General features: G+C 41.9%; 1 pseudogene; it reads left to right on the forward strand.

Annotated features, from left to right (window-relative positions):
- The first annotated feature begins 3,159 nt into the window (after positions 1-3,159).
- Positions 3,160-3,962, forward strand: LOC116630925 (annotated as a pseudogene).
- Positions 3,963-22,703: the final 18,741 nt, after the last annotated feature.

A 22,703-nucleotide genomic window follows, 5' to 3' on the forward strand; every position in this document is an offset into this window, starting at 1 on the left:
AGTTCTAGTCATTCAACAAACATGTGCTGAGTCCCTACTCTGTGCCAGGAACTGTTCTAAATCCTGAGAAGATAGTGGTAAACTAGACAATCAAGGTCCCTGCTCTTAGAAGTCTTAGGTTCTAGTAGGAAAAGAGACCATCAGCCCAGAAATGTCAGCTAAGAATAGATGCCCTCGAGAGAATGCAAACATGATGATGTGAGAGACATGGAGAGGCTGATCGGGGAAGGCAGCTATGAAAAGGTGGCATTTAAAGTGAGATCTGGGGCGCCTGGGTGGCTCAGTTGGTTAAGCGACTGCCTTCGGCTCAGGTCATGATCCTGGAGTCCCTGGATCGAGTCCCGCATCGGGCTCCCTGCTCGGCAGGGAGTCTGCTTCTCCCTCTGACCCTCCCCCCTCTCATGCTCTCTCTCTCATTCTCTCTCTCTCAAATAAATAAATAAAATCTTTAAAAAATAAAAAAAATAAAAAAAAATAAAGTGAGATCTGGGGGCGCCTGGGTGGCTCAGTCGTTAAGCATCTGCCATCAGCTCAGGTCATGATCTCAGGGTCCTGGGATCGAGCGCTGCGTCAGGCTCCCTGCTCAGTGGGAAGCCTGCTTCTCCCTCTCCCACTCCCCCTGCTTGTGTTCCCTCTCTCGCTGTGTCTCTCTCTGTCAAATAAATAAATTAAAAATCTTTAAAAAATAAAAATAAATTTAAAAAAATAAAGTGAGATCTGGGGGCACCTGGGTGGCACAATCAGTTGAGTGGCCGACTCTTGATTTTGGCTCAGGTCATGATCTTGGGGTCATGGGATCGAGCCCCATGTCAGGCTCTGCGCTGGGTGTGGTGTCTGCTTGAGATTCTCTTCCTCTGCCCCTCCCCCAGCTCTCTAAATAAATAAATAAATAAATAAATAAATAAATAAATAAAGTGAGATGGGAATAAGAACGAGCCAGCCCTGTGAAGAAAGGGGGAAGATCCCATGCCACACACGGGGAGACACAAGTGTAGAGGTTCTAAGGCAGGATTAAGGTCACTGCCCTTGAGGAGCCGCCAGGCAGCAGAGGCGGGTGACTGGAGCTGAGCCCGGAATGAGGTAGGCCGGGATGGTTGGCACTGTTGTCGAGTAGGAGGCAAAGCCACTGGAGTGTCGTAAGGGGAGAGATGCAAGCTAATTTATCATTTTAAAGATTACTCTCGGCTTCTGCATCTAGCAGTATAAACCTGATACTCTAAAAAGCCTTCCTTATGCAATACTCTCAGGTCTTGGATAAATTACAGTGAGCTTATTTTTAATACACAGCTTAGCTTGTAAGAAAGTAAGAGAAATCCCAAAGGCATTAAAAAAGAAGAGTAAACTGAAAACTGAGCGGGAAGTGTAAGCAAATGCAGAAACTGGGATCGCCAGTACACAAATGCATATATCAGAGCAGGGAGTGGGAGGCTGAGCCTTGGGCCACTGGAAGTGGATTAGCTGAATTTGAGAGTCCCCACCATAAAGCAGGACACTTGAAAAAGGCTGCAACCTTCAGACAAGGGCAGCACGGGAAAAATGTTCATGCTAGCAAACAAAAGTCCTGTCAAGAATTCCATCTCCAGGGGTGCCTGCTCAGTCATTAAGCGTCTGCCTTCGGCTCAGATCATGAACCCAGGGTCCTGGGATCGAGCCCTGCATCGAGCTCCCTGCTCAGCGGGAAGCTTGCTTCTCCCTCTCCCACTCCCCCTGCTTGTGTTCCCTCTCTCGCTGTGTCTCTCTCTGTCAAATAAATAAGTAAAATCTTAAAAAAAAAAAAAAAAAGAATTCCATCTCCACATTAGCTCTAGATGGAGTTGGCAGGGGAAGGGGGGGAGAAAGAAAAAGAAGAATAGTTACCCTCTGAAATGTTTAACCCATGTATATGCACCCCCGCCCCCCCGGTCTGGAATTCAATCTTACACTCTCTATATGCTCAAAGAAACTTCAAACCAAGAAATTAAAGAATTTGCCAGAGCCCTGGTAGCTGGCAAATTCAAATATACATCTTTTCGGAAGGAAAGCATCTTTATAACAAAGATCTCACCAATTCAGCTCCACAAAGTATGTATCCACAATATTTTATTACTACGCATACAAATAAACCATGAGAGAGAATCAGCAGAAATCATGAACAACAGACTTATTGCCCCATAGATTTTAGATACTGCAATTACCAGACATGGAATATAAAATAACCATGTTTTATATGTAAAAGAAATAAAGATGGTATCTAAAACATAAACAATATAAAGAAGCCAGTAGATATAATCACTTAGACTTGAAGAAAAAGAAAAAAAAAATTCTTAGAATTGAAAAATATAATCATTGAAATTTAAAATATGATGTATCAATTAAATATAAATTAGGTATAACTAGAGAGAGAACTTGTCAACTAGAAGACAGATCTAAAGAAATTACCTAGAATGAAATACAGAAAGCCAAGAGATTGGAATATGAAAAGCGGTTCAGCAACGGCGAAGATAAATATGTCTAATCAGAGTTCCAGTAGGAGAAATAGAATAAGCGAAAGACAATATTTGAATAGAAATTGGCTGAAATGTTTCCATAAATGATGAAAGGTATGAATCCACACATAGAGGAAGCACAATAGTAATCACACAAGATAAATAAAAAGTAAATTCAAACATGACAGTAAAGTGTAGACCAAAGAAAGAGGAAGTACCATGAAAGTAACCAAAGAGAAATGGCATACCACCTACAAAGGAATCATTTCTAAACTGATCATAAATACCGGAGACATTAGCATATATATCCAAAGTGCCAAAGTAAAATAACTCTCGGTCTAAAATTGTGTTTCAGGGGCGCCTGGGTGGCTCAGTTGGTTAAGCGACTGCCTTCGGCTCAGGTCATGATCCTGGAGTCCCGGGATCGAGTCCCGCATCGGGCTCCCTGCTCGGCGGGGAGTCTGCTTCTCCCTCTGACTCTCCTCCCTCTCATGCTCTCTGTCTCTCATTCTCTCTCTCTCAAATAAATAAATAAAATCTTTAAAAAAATAAAATAAAATTGTGTTTCAGCAAAACTTTTCTAAGACCAAAAGTGAAATACAGTCATCTTGAGATGAACAAAGCTAAAGGGATTACCAGCAACAAAGCTACACAGAAGGAATTTCTGAAAATGAACTGAGAAGTAAGGTTCAAGATGCAAAAAAGAATAGAGAGCAAAGAATTTGGTACCTATGTGGGTATATCTAAACAAGCATTGTACAAAATAATAATAAAACATCGAATTTACAGAATTTAAAAAAAAAAGACAACTAAGATACTGGATAACAATACCATGTCAAGTGAGATGAGATGACCAGAGTTTAAGGCATTTATGTTAATTGGAAAGAGAGTTAAGATACAGGTTAATAATAGTAATCACTAGCAACTGTTTATTTATAATGTGCCAGGTATATGTACCAATTCATTTAACCCTCATAACAACCTTATGAGTTAGATGCTATTGTTATCCTCAGCTCACAGATGGTTTAAATAATTTACCCGAGGTCACACAGCTAGTAAGCAAAGGCATGGAATTGTGGCTGCAATTCATCCATCCATCCATCCATCCTTTGGAGCGGATGAAGCGCACTTCCGGTGGAGGCTGGGGAGCCGAGCCAGAGCCCTGGCCAGTGGCCTGACTGTTGTTGCTGCAGGATTTGCAGGCCATTATGTTCTGCCAGCCAGGAACCATATGGAGCCCCAAGCAAAATAAGTTTTTCAAAGTCTACCAAAATCTGCCTTCCATGCTGGCTACTATGTAGGCGGGTTTGCACCCAAAATGACAAAACGAGAAGCAGCATTATTACTAGGTATAAGCCCTCCTGCCAATAAAGGAAAAATAAGAGATGCTCATCGATGAAGTATGCTTTAAATCACCCAGACAAGGGAGGAGCTCCTTATACAGCAGCCAAAATCCATAAAGCTAAAGATTTATTAGAAGGTCAAGCTAAAAAATGAAGTAAGTGTGTGATGAATCTTAAGTTCTTGTTAGTTTATGTATACGAGTGCCAGCTTTTTATAATAAAATGCCTCAAAGCTACAAAAAGAAAAGTGTAGGAAAAGAACAAATAAAAAGCACAATGTAAGGGGCGCCTGGATGGCTCGATCGGTTAAGCATCTGCCCTCAGCTCAGGTCATGATCCCAGGGTCCTGGGATCCAGCCCCGCATCGGGCTCCCCGCTCAGTGGGAGTCAGCTTCTCCCTCTCCCTCCACAGCATCCCCTGCTCATGCTCTCTCGCTCTCTCTCTTGCTCTTTCTCTCAAATAAATAAAAAGTAAAATCTTTAAAAAAACACAATGTAAGATCGAAGAAATAAAACCAAATCAGACAACAAAATAAATAAAAGTAGATTAAGTTTGTCAGTTAAAAGAAATCGTGACATTGGATTTTTACCCATCGGTAGGCTTCTTATACATATAGGGGCACCTGGGTGGCTCAGTTGGTTAAACAATCCGACTCTTGATTTCAGCTCAGGGCAGGATCTCAGGGTCCTGGGATGGAGCCCTGAGTCAGGCTCTGCACTCAGCAGGGGTCAGCTTGGGGACTCTCTCTCTCTCCCTCTGCACCCCCATGCGTGCACGCTCTCTCTCTCTCTCTCTCAAATGAATAAATAAATCTTTTTTAAAAACAGAGACATATAAAACATGAGGACACAGAAAAAATGAAAATAAAAGGATAGAAAAATATATAGTAGGCAAATACTAACCAAAAGAAAGCTACATTAATAGCAGACCAAAAAATAATGAAAAATATTTTCAGCAATCAAAACAATCCTTATGCAATAATGAGAGTTTCAACTCACCCACAAAATATTAAAATTCTTAACTTGTATGCATTTAATAGGATAGCTTCAAAATATGCATAGCAAAAATGAAAGCATTACAAGGAGAAAGAGATAAATCCACTATCATAATGGGAGATTTTAACAAATTTTTTGCAAATTGTTAATTGATCAAAAAGACAAAAATATTTAGTAAGCATAAAGAAGATTTGAATAATTCAATTATAAGCTTAATTTAATGGCATGTAAAAATGTCACACTGGTACCTGAAAAATAATAAAACTGCTACATATCAAATCTTATTTTAATATCACTCCTATTAAAGTCTGTGTACCTTATGTGTTATACCTCAATTTTTTTAAAGTTTTTTTTTTATTTATTCATTTGAGACACAGATACAGAGAGAGAGAGAGCATGAGCAGGGGAAGAGGCAGAGGGAGAGGGAGAGGGAGAAGCAGGCTTCCCGCTGAGCAGGGAGCCCGATGTGGGGCTCGATCCCAGGACCCTGGGATCATGACCTGAGCCGAAGGCAAACGCTTAACGACTGAGCCACCCAGGCGCCCCCCACAACTCATTTTGAGGGCAGTTTGAAAAAGGAAAACTCTAGGCCAACCTGTATCCTAATACATCATAATGAAATATTTTTAGGCAAGTCACCACATTAAGAGGATAAAAGATAAAAACCATATGATTGACTGATAAATGCAAAAAAAAATCATTTGGTAAAACTTAAAATCATCTATAATAGCAAGAATTTTTACAAAACTAGGAATAAAGACAATTTTCCTAAGAAACCATTTCTACCAAACAATATACTTTTACCTGTAATTGTGACATGTTAAAAGTAGTCCCTTTAAAATAAAGAACAAGACAAATAAGCTCACCATCAGTACGTCTGTCATCATTATATTAATAAAGCCAACACAGTAAAACAAGAAACAGAAATAAAAGTTTAAGAATTTGAAGAGAAAAACAAAACTGACACCATTTTATGATTATAATTGCTCTCATATTAAGCCGATAAGAACAGATACTATGCTTGATCTTAGCCAAAGACCAAAAAGCCCTTATAAAAAACAAGCAAACCAAAACTACAGGTAAAAATTATTAGAATCTATAAGAAATTAACAAGATGGTTAGATTTAAGATCAATGTATTAAAGTTGCATTTCTCTAGCACAGCAGCAAGCAATTAGAAAACAATTTATTTTTTTAAACGTAACTTCAAAAAAATATCTTTAATGATAACAACAAAAATCACGGTACCCAGGAATACATCTAGCAAAATATGTATGAAAATTTTATGGCAAAAACTAGAAAATTTCATGAAATACTTGAAAGATCTTTAAAAATGTAGAAATATACTATATTTGCTGATAGGAAAATGCAATATGATTAAGATCAGATTCTCCTCCGAGGGGCGCCTGGGTGGCTCAGTTGTTAAGCGTCTGCCTTCGGCTCAGGTCATGATCTCAGGGTCCTGGGATCGAGCCCCGCATCGGGCTCCCTGCTCAGCAGGAGGCCTGCTTCTCCCTCTCCCCCGCCCCCTGCTTGTGTTCCCTCTCTCGCTGGGTCTCTCTCTGTCAAATAAATAAATAAAATCTTTTTTTTAATTTTTTTAAAAATTAAGAAGATAAGATCAGATTCTCCTCAAATTGTACAATGAAATGCCCACCAAAAATTTCATCAGGGCTTTCTGAGGAACTTGACTAGGTGATTCTAAATTTTTGTGAAGACACAGGGCGCCTGGCTGGCTTAGTCAGTACAGCATGAGACTCTTTTTTTTTTTTTTAAGATTTTATTTATTTATTCATGAGAGACAGAGAGAGAGAGGCAGAGGGAGAAGCAGGCTCCCCGCGGAGCAGGAAGCCCAATGCGGGACTCGATCCCAGGACCCTGGGATCATGACCTGAGCCGAAGGCAGACGCTTAACCGACTGAGCCACCCAGGCATCCCCAGCATGAGACTCTTGATCTCAGGCTAGTGAGTTCAAGCCCCACATTGGCCATGGAGCCTACTTAATATATATATATATATATATATATATATATATATATATATATATATATTTTCAATGATGTCAAGATGTCAAGAATAGCCACGCTGCTCCTGAAAAAGAACAAGGTAGAAAGACTTGCTCAATCAGATATTGATTTATTATATAACTATAATAATTGAGGGGTGTCTGGGGTGGTTCGGTCAGTTAAGTGTCTGCCTTCCACTCAGGTCATGATCCCGGGGTCCTGGGATCGGGCCCTGAGTCAGGCTCCTTGTTCAGTGGGGAGTCTGCTTCTCCTTCTCCTCTCCCTCTGCTGCTCCCCCCTGCTTGTGCTCTCTCTCTTATCTCTCTCAAATAAATAAATAATTTTTTTTAAAAACTACAGTAATTGAGATAGACCAACCAATGAAGCAAAATAGAAAGCCTAGAAGTATCTAAATGCATTTTTTGGGGCGCCTGGGTGGCTCAGTCATTAAGCGTCTGCCTTCGGCTCAGGTCATGATCCCGGGGTCCTGGGATCGAGTCCCATGTTGGGCTCCCTGTTCCGCAGGAAGCCTGCTTCTCCCTCTCCCACTCCCACTGCTTGTGTTCCTGCTCTTGTTGTCTCTGTCTCTGTCAAATAAATAAATAAAATCTTTAAAAATAAAAAATAAATGCATTTTTTTGAAAATTGAAATAAGAAATGGCATGATGGATCAGTTGAAAAAGTATGTGCTAGTCAGTAAATGGTGCTGGAACATTTGGTTGTTGTGGGGAGATAATTCTACATGAGAGTGGTGTTTCTGCACATCTTGTGAGCAGAGACACTAACTGCCTTTATTCCAGGTTGTCCTTTCAAGACTCTTTGTGTAGCAAACAGCCTGGGAAGATAGAGACAGGGCCTCCTTCTAGAGCAAAGAGTAGGTTTGTTTATCGTTCCGTAATAAAGACAAAGTCAGCCTGGCTCACTGCCCATTATAAAAGATTCAGGTTCACTAAGGCTCAGGGTTCCTCTTCTGTAATAAACCCATTACAAGTATCACCGAACCCTCTTCTTATGGCCTTCTGGGAATGCGGCAAAGGGAACCACCGCCGGCAAGCTGCTTGCCTAGTTGAGGACGATGAAGTCCTTTGTCTCTGACCGGGAGTCTCGTATATTCTGCCGACATCCAGAGATTGGGGCAGGCCAGTTTCTTAGTCTGCCAGTAGGATTAAGAGCACAGTGCTTCAGTTATCCACTTGAGAAAAAAAAGGAAATGAGACATCTGACTCACATTGTACACAAAAATCTACTCCAGATGAATTAAGGACTTAATTGTGAAAGGCAAAAATTTAATTTTTGGAAGAAAATATGGATAATCTCAGAAAGGGGAAGGATTTATTGAATAAAAAACAAAAATCATAAAGGAAATCATTGATAAATTCAAGTAGACTGAAATAAAAGACTTCTGTTCAACAAAATATTCCATAAAGAAAACTAAAAACCACAAATTAGGAGACGATGTTTATTAAATACATTACTAATAAAGGTTAACAATACAGAATATATAGAGAACTCTTAAAAATCAATTTCCTGGGGCAGCTGGGTGGATCTGTCGGTTAAGTGGCTGACTCTTGATTTTGGCTCAGGTCATGATCTCAGGGCCCGGGGATTGGCCTGCGCATGGGGCAGGCTCTGTGCTCAGCAGGGAGTCTGCTTTAGGATTCTCTCTCTCCCTCTGCCCCTCCGCCCACTTGCTCTCTCTGTCTCTAAAATAAATAAATTTTTTTTAAAAAATCAATTTCCTAAAAGTCAAAAAAAGAAAAAAAGGAAAAATGACAAAAGGTATGTACAGGAATTTAACAAAAAAGAAAGCATGGGGGCGTCTGGCTGGCTCAATCGGAAAAGTGGGTGTAGAGAGTACTTAAAAATAAAATCTTTAAACACACACACACACAAATGGCAAACAACTGACAAGATATTCAACTGGTAATCAAAAAATGCAAATTAATTTCAAGTGATAATATTCATTTTACTGCCATAAATTACAAATCTGACTGTACTAAGCATTAGCACGGCTGTGCAAAGCGGGGTGTCTTATACTATTGGTGAGAGTAAAATCTGGTATAATCACTTTGAAAAACAACTTGGCATTGTCTTGCAAAATTGAACATTATTGTTTTTGGTTTGGCTTTTTTTTAACATTTTTTCTTTTCCTTTTGTTTTTTAAATAGGTAATACCTTTCTTTCTTTCTTTCTTTCTTTCGAGTAATCTCTGTGCCCAGTGTGGGGCTTGAACTCACAACCCAAAGAACAAGAGTCATGTGCTCTATCACCTGAGCCAGCCAAGCACCCCAAAACTGAACATTTGTCTACACTAAATTCATCAATTGTATTCCTAGCTTTATATGCTGGAGAAATTATTGTACAGAAACACCAAAAAAAAACACTCATCAATAGAGAATAGATAAATTGTGGACTGTTCAAATTTTATTTTTCAGTTAATTAATATTACTATAAGCATGGAAATGAATAAACCAAACTCATAAACCTCTACATAAATGATGAGATTAGATTAGATATATAATGCTGAGTGGGGAAAAAACAACTTGCAGCAGATACACTATGGCTCCATTTTTATAAATCGCAAAAACAAGCAAAACTAAATTATATATTGTTTAGAGAGAAATGCGTATGTGGTAAAACTATAAAGATACAAGCATAGGAATGATAAAAACAAATCTCAAGATTGTGGTTACTGGGGCGCCTGGCTGGTTCTATAGGTAGAGCGTGCAACTCTTGATCTCAGGGTTGTGAGTTCAAGCCCCACATTGGATGTAGAGTTTACTTAAAAAAAAAAAAAAAAAAAAAACCTGAAACAAATAATACATTATATGTTAATAAAAAAATTTTTTAAAAAAGAGGATGGAGAGCAGAGTCAGGGAGACAGGAGGGAAGGTGCTGGCTGAAACCAGAACAGAGCTGGTGTTGCAGACTGGATTTCCTGGGAAGCCAACTGGGAAAGATCAGGGTGAAAGCAGCCTCTCAACCTCAGCACCTGTGAAAGGGAGGCAGCAGGGTGGGCAGGAGCAGGCGGGCTGGGATGAGGGAGGCAGGCTCACGGAGGCCTCGGCTGACCCACGGGGAGCACAGATGCTGGGATGGTTTTGCAGGGCTGTCCTGCGGTACATGAGGGGCTTGGGCCACAGCATCCGTCACTTTACGTGGGTTGCTTGGCCCCAAGGAGGGGGTGTGACCTCAGGTGTGGTGGCTGTCTTCAGCTGAGGACAGTTTCCAGAGAGGGCAGAGGGCTGTGAGGTTCTAGCCACCCAGCAGCTGTGGGAATGAGGCCTGGTTCTGAGGAGGGCCCTGGGGGCACTTCACGGCATCTACGACAGACAGGTGTCTTTAGAATACGACACCTGTTGGTGGGTTGAATGTGGAAGATGAAGAAAGAGAGCTACTGATTTTTTACTCTGAAAAGGGATGTTGGTTCCTGAGGTAGGAAGAAGAGGAGGAGGGGGAAGAGGTTAGAGAGATGGAAATCCAAAATTATTATGGGAAGACTGCTGAGGGGGGGTGGAGGCGACAATGAGGTTGGGTGGGCTGACAGGATAACAGCAATGATAGCTGGTATTTGGACAGCACCATATAGCTTACAAGTGCTTCATGTCCATTCATGGCCATTTTGCCCTCACAACACCCCTGTGAGGTATTATCATGCCCATTTAACAAATGAGCAATCTGAAGCTCAGAGAGGCTAAATGATGTGCCCATAAGATCACAGAGGATTGGGCGCCTGGCTGGCTCAGTCAGAGGAGCGTGCGACTTGATCTCAGGGTTGTGAGTTCAAGTCCCACGTTGGGTGAGGAGATTATTTAAAATAAATATTAAAAAAAAAAAAAAAAGATCACAGAGCATGGTCTTGACCACAGATGTCCTCACTCCTTATTTTGATAAAAGCTTTCAGATACACTTTGGTTCTTACTGGTCTGTGGGCAGGAGGTAGCCTGCGTTTGCCTTTCAAAAGTCATGTCCTGAAACTTCAGTTTTTGGACGGATTAGCTGGATTTCATTTCTTCCATGCTGGTTCCCTGTGATCCTTCTAGAAGAGACTAATAATTTGCATATGATAGCTACAAAGAAAAAAAGAATGCATTTCTAAGTCAGTTTTTCATTTTGAGAACATTTAGCATCCAGGCACAAATGTACTGCCTTCTCTAAAATAAAACGTTAATTCTTCTTTTTTATTTTATTTTATTATGTTAATCACCATACATTACATCATTAGTTTTTGATGTAGTGTTCCATGATTCATTGTTTGCGTATAACACCCAGTGCTCCATGCAGAACGTGCCCTCTTTGATACCCATCACCGGACTAACCTATCCCCCCACCCCCCTCCCCTCTAGAACCCTCAGTTTGTTTCTCAGAGTCCATAGTCTCTCATGGTTTGTCTCCCCCTCTGATTTTTATCCCCTTCATTTTCCCCTTCCTACTCTCTTCTTTTTTTTTTTTTTTTGTTTTAACATATAATGTATTATTTGTTTCAAAGGTACAGGTCTGTGATTAAACAGTCTTACACACTTCACAGCGCTCACCATAGCACATACCCTCCCCAATGTCTATCACCCAGCCACCCCATCCCTCCCACCCCCCACCACTCCAGCAACCCTCAGTTTGTTTCCTGAGATTAAGAATTCCTCCTATCGGGGCGCCTGGGTGGCTCAGTCATTAAGCGTCTGCCTTCGGCTCAGGTCATGATCCCAGGGTCCTGGGATCGACCCCCGCATCAGGCTCCCTGCTCCGCGGGAAGCCTGCTTCTCCCTCTCCCACTCCCCCTGCTTGTGTTCCCTCTCTCGCTGTGTCTCTCTCTGTCAAATAAATAAATAAATAAAATCTTAAAAAAAAAAAAAAGGAATTCCTCCTATCAGTGAGATCATATGATACTTGTCTTTCTCTGATTGACTTACTTCGCTTAGCATAACACCCTCTAGCTCCATCCATATCGTTGCAAATGGCAAGATTTCATTTTTTTGATGGCTGCATAATATTCCATTGTATATATATACCACCTTCTTTATCCATTTATCTGTCGATGGACATCTTGGCTCTTTCTATAGTTTGGCTATTGTGGACATTGCTGCTATAAACACTGAGGTGCACGTACCCCTTCGGATCCCTACATTTGTATCTTTGGGGTAAATACTCAGTCATGCAATGGCTGGGTTGTAGGGTAGCTCTATTTTCAACTTTTTGAGGAACCTCCATACTGTTTTCCAGAGTGGCTGCACCAGCTTGCATTCCCACCAACAGTGTAGGAGGGTTCCCCTTTCTCCGCATCCCCGCCAACATCTGTCATTTCCTGACTTGTTAATTTTAGCCATTCTGACTGGTGTGAGGTTTCATTGAGATTTTGATTTGGCTTTCCCTGATGCCGAGTGATGTTGAGCACTTTTTCATGTGTCTGTTGGCCATTTGGATGTCCTCTTTGCAGAAATGTCTGTTCATGTCTTCTGCCCATTTCTTGATTGGATTCTTTGTTCTTTGGGTGTTGAGTTTTATAAGTTCTTTATAGATTTTGGATACTAGCCCTTTATCTGATATGTCATTTGCAAATATCTTCTCCCATTCTGTCAGTTGTTTTTTGGTTTTGTTGACTGTTTCCTTTGTTGTGCAAAAGCTTTTTATCTTGATGAAGTCCTAATAGTTCATTTTTGCCCTTGCTTCCCTTGCCTTTGGCGATATGTCTACGAAGAAGTTGCTGTGGCTGAGGTCGAAGAGGTTGCTGCCTGTGTTCTCCTCTAGGATTTTGATGGATTCAATTCTCACATTTAGGTCTTTCATCCATTTTGAGTCTATTTTTGTGTGTGGTATAAGGAAATGGTCCAGAATAAAACATTAATTCTCTCTCCCAGATAGGATTCCAGTTAGATCATTAAAATCCATCCTATGAGAGGTGCCTGGGTGGCTCACTCTGTTAAGCATCGACTCTTGGTTTCAGCTCAGTCATGATCTCAAGGTCCTGAGATTGAGCCCCAAATCGGGCTCTGTGCTCAGCGCTGAGTCTGCTGGAGATTTTCTCCCTCTCCCTCTGCCCCTCCCCTGCTTGCTCTCTCTCTCTCAAATAAAGAAATAAAATATTTAAAAATCAAATCAAATCCTTGAAATCCATCCTATGAGAGCCAAACCTTGGTGAACTGAGATGAGGAAATGCATTTACCTTACTTCCTGCCACTCACTCTCTTAAATAAAAAGCTGGGAATTCCCTTCTAACGGGTGAGATCTATTTCATGATCTCAACACAAGTCAATGGGCCCCGGGGCTCAGATAGCAGAACCAACCTGTGGCTCAATCCTAGTTTCCAGAATTGCTTAAATACTGGCCTTTCCTCTGGCATGAACTGAAAGGAACTTTCCCTGAGGACTAAATTGGCAACTCTCTTTGCAGTTATGGACTAAAGGCTAATTCTTGGCCAAGCCAAGATGGTGAACTGAAAGGATCCTGGAAGTATGTGGATGTGATGTTATCTTGTGGACAGTTTCCCAAGTCAAAATATTTACTTGAAATTTTAGCTTCCTCCAAAGCAGGAATTCCCAAAATTTTAGAAGCAGCTTCCTTATCAAAGCTTTTACACTTTTCAGGTCTTTTGATTTTAAAAAAAGTTCGTGATTCTTTGCTAGATGATTAAAACCCATTTAGAATTAAACACAGTTGTCCTGATCCTGTCAAAAATGATTAAGTTGCTTCCTAGAGCTTAGTTTACCGAACAGATTTAGAAAGCAGTTGATTTCTTAAATTGATTTGTACTGCCATCTAGTGGTATATTTCCATTGCAAATTTCAACGCCCTATAGTGCATTTCCGTCCGTCCAGTGGGTTACTCTTAAAAACATTGTAGAATCAAGGGTTTATGCTTGCAAATATAGACAGAACTAGCTCCTCTGTGAGCATACAAGTCCTATCATATACCTTGTAGGCTAAGAAAAAATTTTTAACATAAATATGGAGCTCCCAACAGAGATCCTCTTAAACCACAGAGGCTCCTAATGTTAACTTTTTTTTTTACTTTTATCTTTAATTTTTACAATAATTATCCCACATAAGTTGTTTCTTTCTCCTAGATAAATAAGTACAATCCTGGCTGATTAATTTAATAATCACTCCATTTGGAAAGGCAGAATTGTGTAAAGATTAAACACACGAGAACTGACATGATGCTGTCTGGGCTCAAATCCTAGCTCAGAACTTGCAATCTATGTGCCCTTGAACTAGTTATAAGACACCTGCATGCCTCAGTTTCATAATCTGTGAAACAGGGATAATCATCAAGTCTACCTCATAGAGTAGTGTAAGAGACACCACACTCAGCCCAGAAACTAGCACAAAGTAAGTGCTCAGTGGAAACACAAGGTAGCATTACATCCATAGATCGCTGGGAGCCTAATTTGCATAGCCCCTCAGGATGCTGGGATAGCAGAAGAGCCCCAGTTGTATTCCATTCGCAAATAGATCTTTAGACACAACAGGACCCGTGGTCAGGTCTCTGGATACTAGAATTACCATATGATCCAGCAATTCTAGATAAACACCTAAAGGAATTGAAAACAGAGACTCAAACAGGTAATTTGTACTCCAAAATTCACCACAGTATTATTCACAATAGCTAAAAGGTGAGAACAACCCAGATGTCCATCAGCAGATGAATGGATAAATAAAGTGAGATCTATACATACAATGAAATACTATTCAGCCTTAAAAAGGAATGAAATTCTGATATATGCTAACATACACGTGGATGAACCTTGGAAACATTACAGTCAGGGAAATAAGTCAGACACAAAAGAATAAATGTCTGATTCCACAGTATATGAGGTACCCGGAATATTCAAATTCACGGAGACAAGGAGCAGAATCGTGGTTACCTCGGGCTGGAGGATTGAGGAAGGGGGAGTTATTGTTTAAGGAATAGAGTTTCAGTTTGGGATGATGAAAAAGTTCTGGATCGGGACTAGTGGTGACGGTTGCCCAACAATGTGAATGTGTTTAATGCCACTGAAACTGTACACTTAACAATGGTGGAAATGGTAACTTTTATGTTACATGTGTTTTACCACAATAAAACAAAATAGACAGGGCCAGAGACCTGGCCACACATTCCTTGTCCCCAGGAGGGGGACATCATTACATACAAGCACTGGCCGAGCGTCCCTGGTGCACCACCAGGGGACAGGGATCCTAGGATCCCAGGCAGCGGGCACCAGCACCTTAAAGGAGGCGCCACGGCCTTCTGACTCCTCCCCTCCATGCACACGCGCACGCACACATGCACACGCATGTATGCACACGCGCACGCATGCATACACACCACGTACACACACACACACAGGCACACACAGGTACACAGGTATCTTTCTGTGTTACCTTTTGACTCTTGGAGGGAGGACAAAGGGGCAGCACTCTGGAATCCTGGAAAGCTACCAGGGCTTGTGTGACAGACTCTTTAACCTGGGCCCTTCTTTTCCCCTGAGACTATCTTGGCCTAGGAAACTAGAGTTATGCTTTCTTTTTTTTTAAGATTCATTTATTTATTTGAGAGAAAGAGGGAGAGACTGCGAGCAGGGGGAGGAGCAGAGGGAGAGAATCTCAAGAAGACTCCTCACCAAGTGTGGAGCCCGAACTGGGGCTCGATCCCACAACCCATGAGATGATGTCCTGAGCCGGAAACCAAGAGCCTGATGCTCAACCAACTGAGCCACCCAGGCGCCCCTGGGTTATGCTTTTAAAAGTACAAAAGTGGGGCGCTTGGGTGGCTCAGTCAGTTAAGCGTCTGCCTTCAGCTCAGGTCATGATCTCAGGATCCTGGGGTCGAGCTCCCTGCTCAGTGGGGAGTCTGCTTCTCCCTCTCCTTCTGCCCCTCCCCCTGCTGTGCTCTCTTTCTCTTTCTCTCAAATAAATAAATAAAATCTTTTTTTTTTTAAGTATAAAAGTAGAAACTTTTATACTTAAAGTATAGAAAAGTAGAAAAAGAAACTGTCTGCTTGGAAAAACAGGTTTGTCCCAGCATTTTGAAAATATCTTATAATGAGGGTCACATTTTTTTAAGTGTATAACCCAGAATGTATTGGTCATCTATTTTCAGTGTATTGGGAGGATTATATGTCTACTATCTATTGCCATGTAACAAAATACCCCAAAACTTTGTGGCTTCAAACAACAATCATTATATCACCTGTCACATTCTCTGTGGGCCAGGAATTCAAGCAGGGCACAGCAGGGATGGCTTATCTCCACTCCCGGCTGCCTGGGACCTCAGCTGGCAGCTTGCAGGCTGGAGGCTGAAATCACCTGAAACCTTGTTTATTCACATGTCTGCTGATCGATGCTAACCACTGACTGAGAGTCAGCTGGAACACTCACATGTGGCCTCCTTATGTGCCCTGGGCCTCCTCCAACATGGTGGCTCAAATCAAAGGGCAAGCATCCCAAGAGAGAATCCCAGTGAAAACCTCATGCCTTTTATGAACTAGGCCTGGAAATCACACATCATCACTTTGGCCGTATTCCATGGGTTGGTAAAGTTTACAAAGATCTGCCAAAATTCCTTCCAAGTGGAGGGAACAAGATGGCCCCCAATGAACCCTGCCTCCTGGTAGTCGCAGTCTTGCATAATCTCCTCCCACATTCCACCAGGGTTGGTCTAAGTAACCAACAGCATACAGCAGAAGTGACTCATAAGTCACTTCCAAAACTTGGTTTTAAAATACTGTGACTTCTGTCTTGGACTGTCGCTCTTATCATTCACAGAAGACGCAGCTGTCATGTTTTGAGGACATTCAGGAAGGGTATGGAAAGCCTACATGGTAAGGAACTGAGACCTCTAGGCAACAGCCAGCCAGGAACGGTACCCACCAGCCACCATATGAGTGAGCCGGGAAGCTCTGTGCTCCAGCCCCGGTCGAGCCTCTCAGTGACTGAGGCCCCGCTGAACAGCTTGGCTGCAATTCCAGCTATGTGCTCCTGGGTTCTTAACCCTCAGAAACCACCTGAGATAACAAATGTTTATTGTTTTAAACTGCTACCAGAAGGGGTCGTTTGTTACACAGTAATAGTATCTGTGTTACCAGCAGAAGAGCTGGAGTTTTGGAGACCAGCACAGTGCTTTAAATTCCGGCTCCACCCCTCCCTGAGCAAATCGCACCACCTCCCTGAGCCTCAGGTTTCTCAGGAGCAAAAATGGAGATAACACTTACTCTAAAGCTGCAGAAGGAGCTAAGGCAAACAGAACAGAGAATATTCCTCTTTGCAATATTTTAAAGCTAGAGTTAAGAATTCCCTCAGACTGCGGCGCCTCGGTGGCTCATTCAGTTAAGCATCCAACTCTTGATTTCGGCTCAGGTCCTGATCTCAGGGTTTTGAGATAGAGCCCTGCATCGGGCTCCGTCCTGGGCATGGAGCCTGCTTAAGGTTCTCTCTCTCCCCCTCTCCTTCTGCCCCTCCCCCTGCTGCATGCACACACTCTCTCTCTCTCTCTCTCTCTCTCTCTCTAAGGAAAAAAGAAGTTCCCTCATAACAAGTAGCTCTTTGACAATACTAATAGGTGATAATTGCACATCCAGCATTATAACAATAATAATAACAATAATAGTAATAATTCCTTATTTCACGCCAGGCTTCATGCTGAGCCCTTAAATTTCAGGTACAAACCTCTTGTACTATTCAGCTATATTTTTATTCTTTCTATAGATACATTAGAAAGAGTGTAGCATTAATAGTAGCACATTATTTATGCTTAAGTTTTGTTTCATAAGGGCACCCAGCTGGCTCAGTCGGTAGAGCATGCAACTCTTGACCTCAGAGTCATGAGTTTGAGACCCACATTGAATGTAGAGTTTACTTAAAAAAATAAATAGGGGCGCCTGGGTGGCTCAGTCAGTTGAGTGTCCAACTTTTGGTTTCTGCCCGGGTTGTGATCTCATGGGTTGTAGGATCCAGCCCCACATTGGGCTCTGTGCTCAGTGGGAAGTCTGCTTAAGGATTCTCTCCCTCTGGGGCACCCGGATGGCTCAGTCGTTAGGCGTCTGCCTTCAACTCAGGTCATGATCCCAGGGTCCTGGGATCCAGCCCCGTGTCGGGCCCCCCGCTGCCTGCTTTCTCCCCCTGCTTGTGTTCCCTCTCTCGCTGTGTCTCTGTCTGTCAAATAAATAAATAAAATCTTTAAAAAAAAAAAGGATTCTCTCCCTCTGCCCTTCCCCCCACTCTCATGCTCTAGTGTGCTCTCTCTCTCTTGCTCTCTCTTTAAAATAAATAAATAAAACTTTAAAATAAAATAAAATTTTGTTTCATAGAAATGATACTTTATTTTTTTTTAAGATTTTATTTATTTGAGAGAGAGAACAAGCGGGGGGAGGGGCAGAGGGACAGGGAGAAGCAGGCTCCCCGCTGATCAGGAAGCCCGACACAGGGCTCGATCCCAGGAATCTGCGATCATGACCTGAGCCCAAAGCAGATGCTTAACCGACTGAGCCACCCAGGCACCCCTAGAAATGATACTTTGAAAAACCCTATCTGCTTAGAGTATAAGAAAGTAGTTAAATTATTAAATAAATCACACAATGTATTTCAGCTGCTTCCCATATATATATATACACATAATCATTCAATAACCCATATATGTGAGTGTATGTGTGTGTGCTTGTGTGCGTGTGTGTGTGTATATATATATATATATATATATATTTTTTTTTTTTTTTTTTTTTTAAGTAGGCTCCACACCCAACCTGGGGCTTGAACTCAGGACCCTGAGACCAAGAGTCACACAATCCATCAACTGAGCCAGCCAGGTGCCCCCATTCAATAACCCATAGACAAGTATTTATGGGGTATCCATTATACCTAAGAAATGTCCTAGGTACTGCAAGGTATGAAAAATAGTCTAATGAATTATCTTTGTCTTCAAGAAATTTACAGACTTCTTAAGGTAAAATAACATGAAAACCTAAATACTATAAGATAACACTATAAAGGAAGTTGCAAGTAAGTGAATAACTAAATAACACAGCAAACCAGATTGGCTTTGAAGGTATCTAGACCTTAATCTCAGATTCGCTGTTTTCTAGCTTTGTGGATTTAGGATTTAGGCAAAATTACTTACCTGTCTGCCTCAATTTCTTCATCTGTACAATTGGGCTAATAAGGTATTTCTTAATGAGATGTCTCACAGGGTTGTTGTAAGGACCAAAATATATATATCATATATAATTATTACATATATGATATATATATATATATATATATAGTGTCTGATATAGGAGGAATGCTCCATTTCTAATATACAGATGATAGGCTATTAAGAAGAAAGAAATATTGGGGTGCCTGGGTGGCTCAGTCGTTAAGTGTCTGCCTTCAGCTCAGGTCATGATCTCAGGGTCCTGGGATTGAGCCCCGCATCAGGCTCCCTGCTCAGTGGGAAGCCTGCTTCTCCCTCTCCCACTCCCCCTGCTTGTGTTCCCTTTCCCGCTGTGTCTCTTTCTGTCAAATAAATAAAATCTTTAAAAAAAAAAAGAAGAAAGAAATAAACCAGGCTGGAATATGGAATGTGCTGGGAGATATAAAGAAAGTGGTTCTTGATTTGGCCTTAAGACCAAGCCAGCTTTATTTATTTATTTATTTTTGAAGATTTTATTTATTTATTTGACACACAGAGAGAAAAAAACAGAAGCAGGGGGAGTGGGAGAGGGAGAAGCAGGCTCCCCGCTGAGCAGGGAGCCCCATGCAGGGCTCCATCTCAGGACCCCGGGATCATGACCTGAGCCAAAGGCAGCCGCTCAACCGACTGAGCCACCTGGGCGCCCCAAGCCATCACGTTCTGAGCATATGCAGGAATTGGAAGGACAGCCTTGACATCTCCCTGCCACCAGGACACTGCCACCAATAACGATTCCACTCTCTTTAATAAGGCATAATAGAACAGATCCTAATAATGGCTGACCTCGTGTGGTGCTAACGGCTTTGTGTGGATTAGCCCACTTAGTCCTCACAACAATGCTATGAGGTAGTAATATAGTTACCAACCCATTCTACAGAGAAAAAACTGAAGTTCAGAATTTAAATAATGTGCCCAAGGTCTTGTGGTTACTGAGCAGCAAAGCTGGGTCTGAACCCCACCCCCACCCTCAGTCTCACTCCAGACCCTGGACTCTTAACTGCTGTGTTAAGCTTTTCACTGGTTAATCAGTGACGCGTTGTTCATTCTACTTAACATTTTCCCCACAACCTAGCCAAATCTCAAGACAACTGAACAGAAATCTCTTAGGGAAGGTAAAGTAATTTTAAATTAGCTCAAGTTAATATTAAACCAACAAAACGTTATCTGAATATGTCCCAAAGTAATGATTCTTAACCTTTAAGGGTCCCTGACCTTGAAAATCTTACAATTGAGGACCCTCTTCCTAGAAAGATGTACATATATACACAAATATAAAGTGTGCATAGAATTTCAGGGATTTCCCAGAGCCCAGGGAGGAACCCTAAGTTAACACCTCTTGACCTCACAATTTCCAGAGGAGATAAAGCCCCTCCGGAGTGCACATGGTCTGGGTGTGGGGGGGATTTCACATCCACGTCCCAGTGACCTCATTAGTAGAGATAATCAAGGGGCAGGAAGCCACTCTGCCTACATACATATTCAAATCACAAACTTTCTCTTCAACCACATACATTTTATTGAATAAGGATCTGAGTTCTTGGCAAGCCTCCTGGTATGGGGCTGCTGATGCTTCTGTTCTGTGAGTGTACGGGGAGTGGGCTGTGGGTTGGGCCTTCTGGAGGAAGCCTGTGTGGCCAGATGGTGTTGCTGCTGCCCCCCATAACCGACAGGTGCCACTGGCAGCCAAGGGACCAAGAAAAAGCCAGACTCAACCCATCTCCAGTCCCGTCCTCGAACAGCCCGGCCCCATGGGTCAGAAGCCAAGTCAAAAGCATAATAAATTGTTTCTCTCCCCCAACTCTGAGTTTAGCAGTAGTGTCTTTCTCCTCTAACTTTCTTCTGAGCTAGGAACAAAACACAGACAATATGGTATAACATTAAAGAATGAGCTTAGCTAAGGGATAGATGTAGGTTCACATCCTAGCTTTACCACCTACTCAGGCTAGTTACTTAGCACCTCTGAACCTCTGGTTTTCTAGCCTAGAAAAGGTAGCCACTCATGTTTAGAGTCCAGAATTGTTCAGAGGATTAAGTTCCAGGCACATAATAAGCACTTAATAAGCAGCCGCTAAAATCGGACCTCATGGTGTGTCTGGCTATCAAATTTCCACTGAGATTAGTAGCCTCCTTAGATGGGTGTGTTTAAGTCCTTGAAAATCAAGAGCTATTGTAATCTCCAGGAAATATAAATGATCCATAAATCCTAAATCCTATAGGTCAGAAGCCATAACCGCTTCCTTCAATTTCTCACTGTTCCCGGCACAGAGCTTGGTGGACAATTAAATGTTGGCAAGTACATGCGGGCCAGAAGTTACTCTCGGAGAGCCAGGATCATCTTAGGAAATGAACAAGTGGAGCAGACTTCCTGTTCACTGTCAGAAGACAGGGTCAGTGTTAAATCATGACTACACTGAAGAGTGCTCTGTGCAGGGGAGAGGCTTGGTCTTCTGAAGTTTTCTTCAATCCTTTGGTTCCCTGAAAGGAGTTGGCTGCAAAGTACCTTTGGAGGAGCTCTTCATCTCTTAACTTGGAGGTAAAGGAAAGGCCTTGGGGAAATCAGTTGGATTTATTTATATCCTGCATCTTTAAAGCAAACAAACAAAAAAGAATTTAAGGGGCACCTGGCTGGCTCAGTCAGAAGAGCATGAGACTTTTGATCTCAGGGTCATAAGTTCCAGCCCCACACTGGGGGTAGAAATTAATAAAAATAATAATAAACTTTTAAAAATTTGAAGAGGATTTACAGTGAAAGATACAATAGACTTAACAAAATTGAACCCAGGATTAAAGAAAAAAGGAGAAGCAGATGTGATGCCCCCAAAACGTACCACAGTTATAAATCTGACTCTACGTTTCTTGAATAAAAAGAGAGACAATAAGTTTCCTGGCTCTCATCAGAAAAAAAATAAAATGCCAGGGTGCCTGGCTGGCTTGATGGGAAGAGTGTGTGGCTCTTGCCCTCGGGGTCATGAGTTCGAGCCTCATGATGAGTGTAGAGATTACTCAAATAAACTTAAAAAATTAAAAAAAAAAAAAAAAGGAAAGAAAAGAAAATGCCAATTTGTATGGGGAGACACAACTCTTTCCTGACATTCAATTTGGGTGAAATTTTCTCGTATGGCACGTACATAAGGAACTACAGTTACACCAGGTTCTGTCTTCAACAACCGTTTTACAGTAAATAAGTGGTTTTCATGTGGCTACTTACCATAATGACCTGAAATAAAACGCCACCTCAAGGGGGATGATCAGACAACACCAGGGTGTGGAACACTCTAATGTGGCTTTGTGTCTTCAAAAAGTCAATATTGCGAAAATAAAAGGTGAGGGAACGTGTTCAAGATGAAAAGATACAGGATACTGAAGAGACAGGACCATTTCCAACGTGTGTGTCTTGGCTGGTGAAGAAATTTGAATATGGGCTCTTCGGTGATACAGAGAATTATTGGTAGGTATGATAAGGGCATTGTGGCTGTCTAAAGGATGCCCTTTTCCCCTTCATTTACTTTTGGAAACGTATCCTGAAGTATTTTTTTTTTTTTTAAAGATTTTATTTATTCATTTGAGACACAGAGATACACAGAGAGAGAGCATGAGCAGGGAGAGAGGCAGAGGGAGAGGGAGAAGCAGGCTCCCCGCTGAGCCAGGAGCCTGATGCGGGGCTCGATCCCAGGACCCTGGGATCATGACCTGAGCCGAAGGCAGACACTTAACCATCTGAGCCACCCAGGCGCCCCGATCCTGAAGTATTTA

This window comes from Phoca vitulina, unplaced genomic scaffold (assembly GCF_004348235.1).
Source record: "Phoca vitulina isolate PV1807 unplaced genomic scaffold, GSC_HSeal_1.0 scaffold4, whole genome shotgun sequence".
Taxonomy (NCBI): Eukaryota; Metazoa; Chordata; class Mammalia; order Carnivora; family Phocidae; genus Phoca; species Phoca vitulina.